Source organism: Arachis duranensis, chromosome 6, assembly GCF_000817695.3.
Source record: "Arachis duranensis cultivar V14167 chromosome 6, aradu.V14167.gnm2.J7QH, whole genome shotgun sequence".
In the NCBI taxonomy this organism is placed as follows: domain Eukaryota; kingdom Viridiplantae; phylum Streptophyta; class Magnoliopsida; order Fabales; family Fabaceae; genus Arachis; species Arachis duranensis.
In genome coordinates this window covers 9,731,919-9,742,628 of record NC_029777.3, presented here as the reverse complement: position 1 = coordinate 9,742,628, position 10,710 = coordinate 9,731,919, and the positions used below count along the sequence as shown (strand labels likewise).

General features: G+C 29.6%; 1 non-coding gene and 1 pseudogene across 1 annotated transcript; one reads left to right on the top strand and one right to left on the bottom strand.

Annotated features, from left to right (window-relative positions):
- Positions 1-2,588: 2,588 nt before the first annotated feature.
- On the bottom strand, positions 2,589-2,759 carry LOC127740120 (uncharacterized; annotated as a pseudogene).
- A 348-nt stretch (positions 2,760-3,107) lies between these two features.
- Positions 3,108-3,331, top strand: LOC127739998 (small nucleolar RNA U3). The gene has a single exon (XR_008000738.1). It is a non-coding gene; the product is annotated as a small nucleolar RNA U3 (small nucleolar RNA).
- Positions 3,332-10,710: the final 7,379 nt, after the last annotated feature.

Here is a 10,710-nt window from a genome sequence, read left to right as displayed (position 1 = left end):
CATATCAACTACCTCTATGTCTCCCTCATTACAATATTGCTGCTCAATATTTGATTTACCTTATTGCCCCTCCAATCTATCTTACAAAGAACAGTTAAAAATCCCTTGTTAAGGGACTAGCCTAAGCACATATGACATCAAAGGTAAAGTGTTCTCTCTCTGTTGGAATTTGTTTGGTAATAAAGTTAGTTTTTTTTTTCTTTAGTTGATTGCAATTTGAAATCCAATGTTACCTATGAAGTATTCATCATATTCAAATTGTTACTTTGTAGAGGACTTAACATAAATGCTGCCTTACAACTAAAGTAAATTGTAATAGTTTTTACTAAAAGAACATAAAAGATTTTAAGTTTATGTTTTTACCTTCATTTTTTTTAGAAATGATGCTAAAGAATAATAATGTTATGAACTAGGACCAAGAGCCCACTTTTGTTGGTCTATGACAAGCCCAAATATCGTGTTTACAATTCATACTACTTGTTCCTCGTTTTCCTAATGATTATGGTCCAGTTTGAATTTTTAATGATATAAGTACTTATTTTAAAGTCGTAGTATTTGGATAAATAATTCAAAAAATACAATTTTTTTTTACGAAAAATGGATATTAAAACAACTATGATAACAAATACTTTTTAATATTAAATGTTGATTTTCTATAACCTAATCATTAAGATTACAATTGTTTAGGCAATTAATTCTTTATTTGCTCTCTTATTAGTTCCATTTTTTAGGTAGAAACTGTTCTTCTACTTCATATTTATCCATAACGGTGTTCTTGTATGTGGTAAATAGTAATAAAATTTTAATTCACAATAATCTTGATGGCAAAGCCAAATAAATTATTGTATAATTAGTGTTTGTTGTTTTATTGTGTATGATATAGTAGATAAAAATAAAAATAAATATGAAATGTGTGTCAATATATATTTTGTTGCTTTTTTTTTATATTTTTTACTTCTGTTAGATTTTTCTCCTCTTTTATTGGGTCAAGAACTTGCTATAACTAACTATAAAAATAATAATAGCTATATAAAAATAAAATTGTTTTAAAATGACAGTAGATGGTCAATATTTTCGCAAGATAAATCATTACGTAGAAGGTCAATGTTTCTAACAGATGAAACCTTGGGTGAAGATAGTAGTGGAGGACCAGTATTTTCGGTATTTTTTTTTTACAAAACTACGAATGAAAGTAGATTTTTTTTATTTTGAGGTCTTTTTTTTTACGAAAATGATAGAATAACTTATAAAAAAAAAAGTTATATATTTTTACTTCTTAAAAAAGCTATGAATTAATTTTTCGAAAAATTAATTTTTTTTTTTCAAAAATAGTGCCAAATACACCTACGGTGACTTCTGCTACTTCCCAACGGCCTCTATATCCCTGAAGATTAAAGTTATTCCATTGGTGTGTCTTTGACTATGTCAGCATAATTAGCTACAATGGATAATACTTGATAGTGGTTCATACTTAATACCTTATGTAACAAGATAAATGTATTGGAAAAAGCTTCTTGATATTATTAATTAATATATATGTATGTATGCTAATATACATCAAAAGTTGTATAATTTGCAACCATTTCCACAAATGCTTGAGGGGTTATAATATGCTTGCTGCCTGAGATTTGGAAACAAGAATATATATATAAGGTTTCACAAGCACAAACGTATACACGATATGGGAATCATTGGTTTATTTCATATGAAAAAAACTATAAAGAAAATGTGAAGACCTATCTTGTGTAACTACATACATTCATTAATAAATTCACTAGTATCTCAGGGACAGAGTTATGATCTCCTTCCACTTGTGCAAGTTGGGTGTATGGGGTTCACATCTTAACTCATTATGGCTGCCCACATGAAAAAGCATAATGATCATAATCCTGTTATGAAGGGAATTAATAAGATCAAAATAAGGGATTATATATAAAAAATTGTGTATATATGACAGTTCTTTTCAAGTAAGCCACTGAGTCTATGATTAGTGCTATGCAAGAAACATCTTATAACTTCATTAGAAAATCCAGAATGGTTACAAACATTTTACATATCATTCTTAATGAATGCAGCTAAATAAGTGTATATATACATAAACACAAAATTGTATACTTGGAAAAAAAGATCAGTTCTATATGCTTTAACCACTTATCCTTGAGTTTTAAGGAACCAAAGACATGGTCGATGAACCACGACCGTGTTATCAGAGTGTGATTAATGGCCCAGATTCACTCGCTTTCAGGTTTCCATTTGTTCCTGTTATAACAGTATAACAGTCTAGCATCAATATTCAAGATCAACCATAAAACTGAATTGAGCATTCAATTAATTTGTTTTGATATTTCAGATATATATATGCCACCATTGTAAGCTTTAATTTTAGGTAGAATTTCATAACAGAATTGTTCATACATAAGATTGAAGATTGATCTCCAACTAAAGAACCTAATGTGAATAATAACAAAGCATCAATGGGTCACACTTTGTATTCTGTCACAACAGAACCCTATAATCCATCAACACCATTTTTTGAATTCTTAAATCCTAATCTAACATCGAAGAATAATTTGAACTGATTTGGGTGGGATGAATGTACCAAACTATGCTATAGTGCAAGACAAAGGTGACACATGAGAACTACCACTATGGACTCTCTGGTCTCTCCCTATAAAAATTGATTTAATTCAAATGGACTATTAGCCCATGTATCAGATATTAAACTGATAAGAACAGGAGACAAATAATGATTATGTAGTTCTTATAGGCTGGAACAATGCGGCAATTAAGTTTATTAATAATATGATAAGAGAAATGACGAGAAAGGTTTAGGACCACCAGTCACGTTTTCCACAGCAATTTTAACTGGTGCACAGTCTTTCTCATGCTATTTACTTGATAATGCACCAAAAATACTACATCATTTTATAAAACATTACTATCACCATCATTTCATTATTGGCATATATATTGAGGGATCTTAAATCAATAAATACAATTCCAGAAAGAGAGAGATGAGGTTAACAAGGGAAGCAAAGTTAGTCGTACATTGGTTGTTCTTAGCAAAACAAGAGCGTTTATATAATCAAAGAGCGAAACACATGGGCACGACCTTACTTGAACAGGATCTGTTCTATAGGCTCGTACAACTGTATCCTTGAGTTCTAAGGAGACAGGAACCGAAGTCTGGTTGATGAATCATGACCGTGTGATCAGAGCGTGATTAATGGTCCAGAGCGAATCCTCCTTAGAGGCTTCCATCTGTGGCAGTGGAGGATCGTTCTCACCGCACCAACTGCGGTGGGGTGGTCACACGGTTGTCTGACAGACCACACAATATTTTTTCACTCGACAAAATTTGCAAAATGATTTCATCATAACTCATAAGTCACAACACTGCACTACTCATCGAGGTCAGGGGGACTTGCCACGCTCAATGGGTAAGAATGGAATTTCTGCCCTCTTAATGGACACGTGGCAAATGGCATGTTTCGCTGGTCCAGTCAGATCATTTCTTTGGGTTTTCGCCATGTCCAAACCCAGTACTAAAGGTGTACATGGTCCGACTCGATCCGATGATCTGATTCGGTCCCAAATATTTTAGAGACTAATTTAATATGATTTTATCGGGTTTAAAATTGGGTAAGAGTCTCAAAATTAGATCCAGTCATTATTTTGAGTCGAGTCCGAGCCATAGTTCGAGTCACTCGAATTCGGCTCGGTAATCCAGTCATCATACACAATTAATATTTTGTGTTATTAGTAATGGATGATGGTTATTCATATGTGAAATTTAAATATTATAAACCTTAATATTTTGTGTTATTAGTTATTATAAGATAATAAGTTAATGTTTTATATTTAAAATGTATAATATTGTGTTATTTATATTGATTTAAATATTTAGTGTTATTAGACAATATTAGTATTGATTATGGTTATGCTTTAATTTTAGAGAAGGTTTGTTCTTGTAATATTTTTTAAGTAAATTTTACTATGTGAATTGTGAAATAATGGTTGAAGATTAGGTGATTTTTACATGTCAAAGGCCCAGTTTTCACTCAATTTTTATCCGATTTTCACTCAACCCGAAGGTACATAGGTTTCATAGGGTATAGAATTGGGTTACGGTCTAAAAATTGGACCCAGTCTATATTTCGGATCGAATCTAAGTTAAGTCAAAGCCGGTGTGACCCGGCCCATGTACACCCTACCCAAGATCAACTTCTTAGTTCATTAATCCTTTAAAAAGAGAGTGATACTTTAAATAGATCTCAAAAAATTTGTCAGTCTAATAGATTTATCTTTTAAAAAATTAACTAGGTTTTAGAATTTTAAGATTATTAAATATATGTTATATAAGTCTTTTAACTAGGTTGAACCGGTTGACACGACATTCTCTATTATATGTAAAAATTGTACGTGTAACATGTCGGTGTTAGGTAAAGCAACACGATGTTATTTTGGGACAATGTAAAACGACGCTATTTTGAGAGGATAGATACATACTCACCTTTGTTTTTTGATTCTCAAAATTTCGATGTTTTAAAGTCAAATAAATTCCTTAAAATTTTTATTATAAGTCAAAAAGGTCCTTGAATTTAAGTGGATACGTTGTATAAAAAAAATTCTTCCTCTTTCTTTCTTTTTGTTTATTACAAGTATCCCAAAACTTCACCTAAATTTTATGAGCTAACCTTTTATAGGCGGTATGTTGTAGGTGTAGATTAAGAAAAAGTTGTGAAGTGGTTACAAATAGGTATTTGATAATAACAAAAACAATGTAAGTATTTGAAATTTTTATTCTGTTGTGATGTTTTTGTATTGTGTTAGTTGCTTGGTTAACTTGTGACAGAATTTTATGTTTTGGTATTTAGATGAGTGAAGATATAGTATTTGTATTTTACCATTTTAAAAATTGTTAGAGACAACAAAGGAGTATTTGTGAATATTAATAAAGAAAGTAAAAAATTTTCTCCCAATGGACATTAACTTGATCTATTTTTTTGACCTATAAAATTTTTTTTTGGACTTAAGTTACTATGATCCCACTTCTGCTAACTTAAAATCTAGTATTCACCCAATTCATGGAGATAAAGAGATTAAAATTCTGCAAAAGAATAAGATGCTAAATGAGAATACTGACAAATTCTAATTGTTTGATTGAAATTGTACTTGAGATTTGTCATTTTATGTGCTTGAAATTACATACTTTGACATATTTTGAATAATTTTATCATAATTTCATTCTAATTCTAGTTCTAGTTGCTTAATTCGAGGGGACTAATTTGACATATATACTATAAATTTAGGGACCTTTTTTACTTATAATAAAAATTTTAAGGAACCTATTTGACTTTAAAACACCAAAGTTTTGAGAATTAGGAAACAAAGGTGGGACGTATCTATCCCCTCAAAACAACGTCGTTTGGCGTTGTCCCAAAACAACGTTATTTTAGCTACGTGTCCAGGGACTAATGTGTCTTGAGAGCGACGCGTGTTGTTTTACCTAACACGTCACATCTACAACCTCCACGTAAAAGAGAGATTGTCGTGTTAACCGGTTCAACCTGACTTGAGGACCTATATATATATATGTCATATATATAGTAATCTTGGGGACCGAAACTTAATAATTAATTTTTTTGACGGACAAATCTGTCGAATTATAAATCTTTAGGAACCTATTTAGAGTATTATTCTTTAAAAAAATGTAACAAATGTTAGAATGGACCATTAAAATGAGTTAAGTTTACATACTTATTTATTTATTTAAATTAGTAAATTTTTTCTTTAGTATAAAATTTATTTAAATTTTAGATTAAATAAATTAAATTCGATCATTTTTCTTTAGTACAAACTAGTACGTGGAATAAACAAACCGTCTGTTTAAATTTTTTATATTTTTTGAATAAAAAATATTTTTAACTAATATCATTTTTAATTTGATTTAAAAATTCTAAATCTGTTAACGCATCATATTAATTATAAATAGTCTAACTTAAAAATTGTTTATCCATAAACAAAACGGATTTGTTTAATCCACCAATTTAGGTGGGGTGTGTCTAAACAGGCCGGAATAGCCTGATTGATAATTGTAATGGAGAATTTAAATAATGTCTAATGTATGTAATAATTTAGGTAAAAATTGTCGACTTTATGTAAAGTTGATATTTGAGAATCGTTAGATAAATTGATTGATTTGACTAAATTTTCATCTAACGGCTCTTAGATATCAACTTCAGGTAAAGTCGACTCTACCTGAGTTTTTATTAATAATTTATTAACCAATAATAAATTATATTAATCTTTAAATACCAAATTAAAAAATATCATAAAAATCGAAAAAAATTCTTAACTGGATTGCCGCCCATAAACGCCCATTGGAAATTCAACTCAAATGAGATAAATGAGGCGATTTAATTAAAAATGTTACGACAATTATGACACGAAAATCTTGATTGAAAACATTAATTGAAATATTGAATTATGGTTTATCTATTGGACCAAAATCACTCATTTACACGTCATCATATGTCATTATTTTCTTATATCCAATAAGAAGACAATTTGAAGACATAACACAAAAACGGCAGACTCATAACCATGGTTTTTGAGGGTGCAAATGTGCAATGTATCTCATCTAGTTAAGTCAAAACCACTTACCATACTTTTATTAACTGCTAAATAGTACAAATCACGTGTTAATTTTTACCATGTTTGCCATTGATGCATGCACTTGGCACTGATAATCCTACTGAAAAAAAAAATGAAATCTTGAATCGCGTTTCTAATAATTTCAATTAATGAGAGTCATGACTATGTAACAAAGTGGATCCCTTTTTTGCTTCTATAAAGAAGAATTGCAGAATGGTAGCCAGGCCCTAAGAAAAGCAAAGAGAACATGGGTAGTAGTTTGAATTTCCCATATTTATTTTCATCTATAACTCCAAAACTGCCCCTATATTTTCTTTAATTAGGAATTGGCACAGTGCTATAAACAGAGAGAGAGAGAGAGTAAGAGAGAGAACATCATACACTACAGGGGTGTGGCAAAAATCTCATCTTTTTGCTTCCTTTAAATTCAGAAGCAAAAAAAACCATCTGGGTTTTGATCTGAAGGGGCTTGAAGGAGAAGGAAGATCAAGAATTTGGTAGATGATACACATGTTTATATATACATGAGAGAATTAGTTATTTCATCACTACCACATTACTAATTGAATATAATGATAAAGCTTGTTGGGTTGAAATCAGTGATGTTCTTGGTGGTGTTGACCATGGCACTCCTTGTTCTGCCACTGGTGTTGCCGCCGCTGCCGCCGCCGCCGACCATACTCATGTTTGTTCCTCTTCTGATAATCCTGATTCTTGTGGCCTATGCTTTTGCATTTTCTTCCAAACATGACCCTGAAATGATCTCCCATTACTATAATAATCTATGCTGTTGATTTCTCTCTTTGGGAATACACAAATTTCAAATGGAGATTATTGCATGCATGCATTCTATTCATTAGTAATATTAACTACTAATGTATTGGATTTGTTGTGTAAAGACTAATTGATTAGTCCATTCTTTTTATTTTTATTTTAATCTTTTATTCTGCTATCTCTCTCTCTCCCTCTCCTTTGAGGATTATCTTTTATGAGCCCAGAAAGCTGGTGCTTTAGATTGTTGACTATCTGAGCAATGTAGGTGATTTATTTTACAATAGGAAGCATTATTTTCATATTTTGTTCACATATATTATTTCTTTAATTTTCTGTTTAGGTAATGCGTTTGATTATATCAATAGTGTAAAAGAATTTAGACTCTCATCCAAGTGGCAAATATTTATGTTTATAAGATGTTTAAGATAGTAGAACTTTTTTAATATAGATCATATTCTGGATGAAAATTAAAACTTTATAATTTTGTAATTAATTACATTTTTTTGGTGACTTGTAATTAGTCAAATTTTTTCACAAGGCTTATATAATTGTTATTGCACATTGCTGTAAAATTCAACTCCAGTAAAACTAAAAGCAAGAACATAGAGTTATGGAAGAAGTATTATTTTAAAACTTAAATGTTCATATTTATTATTTATAATTACTGATGGAAAAATAGTTTGAATAATTTTTATTTGAATACAAAATTAAAAATTATTAAATAATTTAATATATTTTTTTACATAATATATATTAACATTTTAATCATTATTTTAAGATAAAATTATTTTAACTAATTTGATGTGAGTAGTAATTTTTTTTTGTTTAAATACGAAAAATAATGATAAAAGAACTAAAAATAAAGTAGAATGTTTTGAAAAAAAAAGTTTTTCTATGATGTACGGAAACATTAATTATAAAATTTTTCAGATAAATTCTAATAATATTTTAATATTTTATTTATATTAATGTATATTTAATTTTTTAGATATTTTATGTTTTTTAATTATATAAAATATTGAAACAAATTTCTGTATAAATAATAACACTATTTCTAAATTCATTTTTAACATATAAATTAGCAATAATATTAGACACACTGACATATAATCATATTTAAATACATCTAATCATATTTAAATAGAAATAAAAAACAATGTCCCAGAAGAAAACAAGTGAAAGAACTGTGAAAGTAGCAGAAAGAAAGAGACGGAGAAAACGAAGAGAGTCAAATCAAAATTGAAGTTGGTTCTCTTTCACCCGTTGCAAGGTTGCATTGTGATTCTCAATTTGTTTCATGCACCGACATGGCGACACGTGTCAGGCACAATCAGCACCTGGTTTGCCTCACTTTTGTTTTCCAAGTAAAGGCAAAGAACAAAGGAAAGTGACAAGTCATTGCAAAATATCATGCTCTCCTTCTACTCATTCCTATTCTTTCCTTTCAAGTCTTTACATTTTCGGGTAATTCTTTTTGACAATTTATCATGGGATATAGATTATAGAACGAGCAACAACCCAATGAGGGTATGAATCATTTTCACACTTCACATGCCAACTTCTTTGTTGTTTCACTTTTAATGCTAAAATTTGTAATCAAAACTTATGTAGTGTCCTCATGTAGCCCATTATAGATTTCATGTTAATAATTGAATCTCATTAGCAAATCCTCATAAATATATTACAAATTGTTCTTAGTTTCTTTCATCCTTAAAAAAAAAAAAAAGAAAAATTCTAAACGACTCGTAACAGACCCTTAACAAAAAAAATATCTTGTTTGGTTCTTAATTTTTATTTTTATGGGACTAATTAGTTTTTATGCCAAAAAAATCAATATTTTATTTTTTTTAACACAAAAATTCATCAGTCCCATAAAAGTAAAAATAAGAGCCGGAAAGGATATTTTTTTTGTTAAGGGCCTCATTGTCCCTTCAAGATAATTGTCAGGAGTCGGATTGGTATTCACTCTAAAAAAAATGAATAAATATTTTTATAAAATATCTTCTAAATTTTTACCATTTATGTTAATTTTTATGGACATTCCATTAGCCAGTATCAAATTTTAAACTCTTAATTGATATACTCACATATGATTGATCCTTCTTTCTTGAAAAAAGAAAGAAAGAAATGCTTGAGATTAAAGATTTGTTAGGTTGGTGCAGTAAAAGTTTATTATAATCGTTTGGTAAAATTATAGGTATGAAAGTCTCAAAATTGGGGATGTGATAATGACAATTCATAATGCAAGTTTCTCAATTCTTATTTGGCTAATGTGACCATGTATCATTTTTCACGTTTTTGGTTCATTAGGTGAAACTTTAAAATTAAAAATTTAAGAATGTAAGTTTTCACCTAGATGAACTAGGAAGCTTCGTGCATTCGAACAAATTTGAGAATTAGTTGATGAATGTCAATTTGGACTAAAAAAAACAAGTATTGAACAAAAGATTGTTATATAGAGACAAAAAACCAGGATACAAAATATAAATACAGGAATCACTGTACTTGAAACGTGGAGTGGGATACATTAATACGGATAATGAACCAGAAATTTCAATAATATTACTTTGGAAGATTTACGTGTCAGCACATCATTATTCATATAGCGCGCTACTCCATGTCAGCATTAAAATGTAAATGTGACTCGTGCTCTTCATCAGTTAGTCTATTCATAATAAAACTAAAATGATTTGAATGTTTGTAGATCAATGAACGAATGGTACCAACTCCAATTTATGATATTCTGATGAGCGCCTAAACGATGATGACTTTCGGACACTAAAATTGTACTGCAATGTAGAAACAAAAAAGGTTCAATTCACACATCATGAATAACCATTTAGGCAAATATAGAATGTGCACCTGGGCCATCAGGATACCACATTTATTTTGTCACATGGACCACTTATTCTTTCTTTCCAAATCATTCCAACAGGACCACCATCACACTATTAAATATTAATCGTGCCTCTTGATATTTAATACTGTTTTTAGTATAACAAAAAAATCAGGGTATAAGGATAGAGACTTTTATTTGTTTATTTTTGGCTCTGTGATACAGACTTTTAATTTTATGAGATTTTGAGAAATGCTCTTTTAGTTGGTTTGAATTATACTTTCTTAAAGCTAAGTGGACTAAACTATGCTTGATAAGCGTCTCTTGAAATTTACAACAACTTTTTGTTTTAGATTAAACCGTCCTCAATCCTATACGTTACAAAATGACAAACTTAAACATACTACACACTCAGGCATGCAATATTTAAGAATTTGCATCCA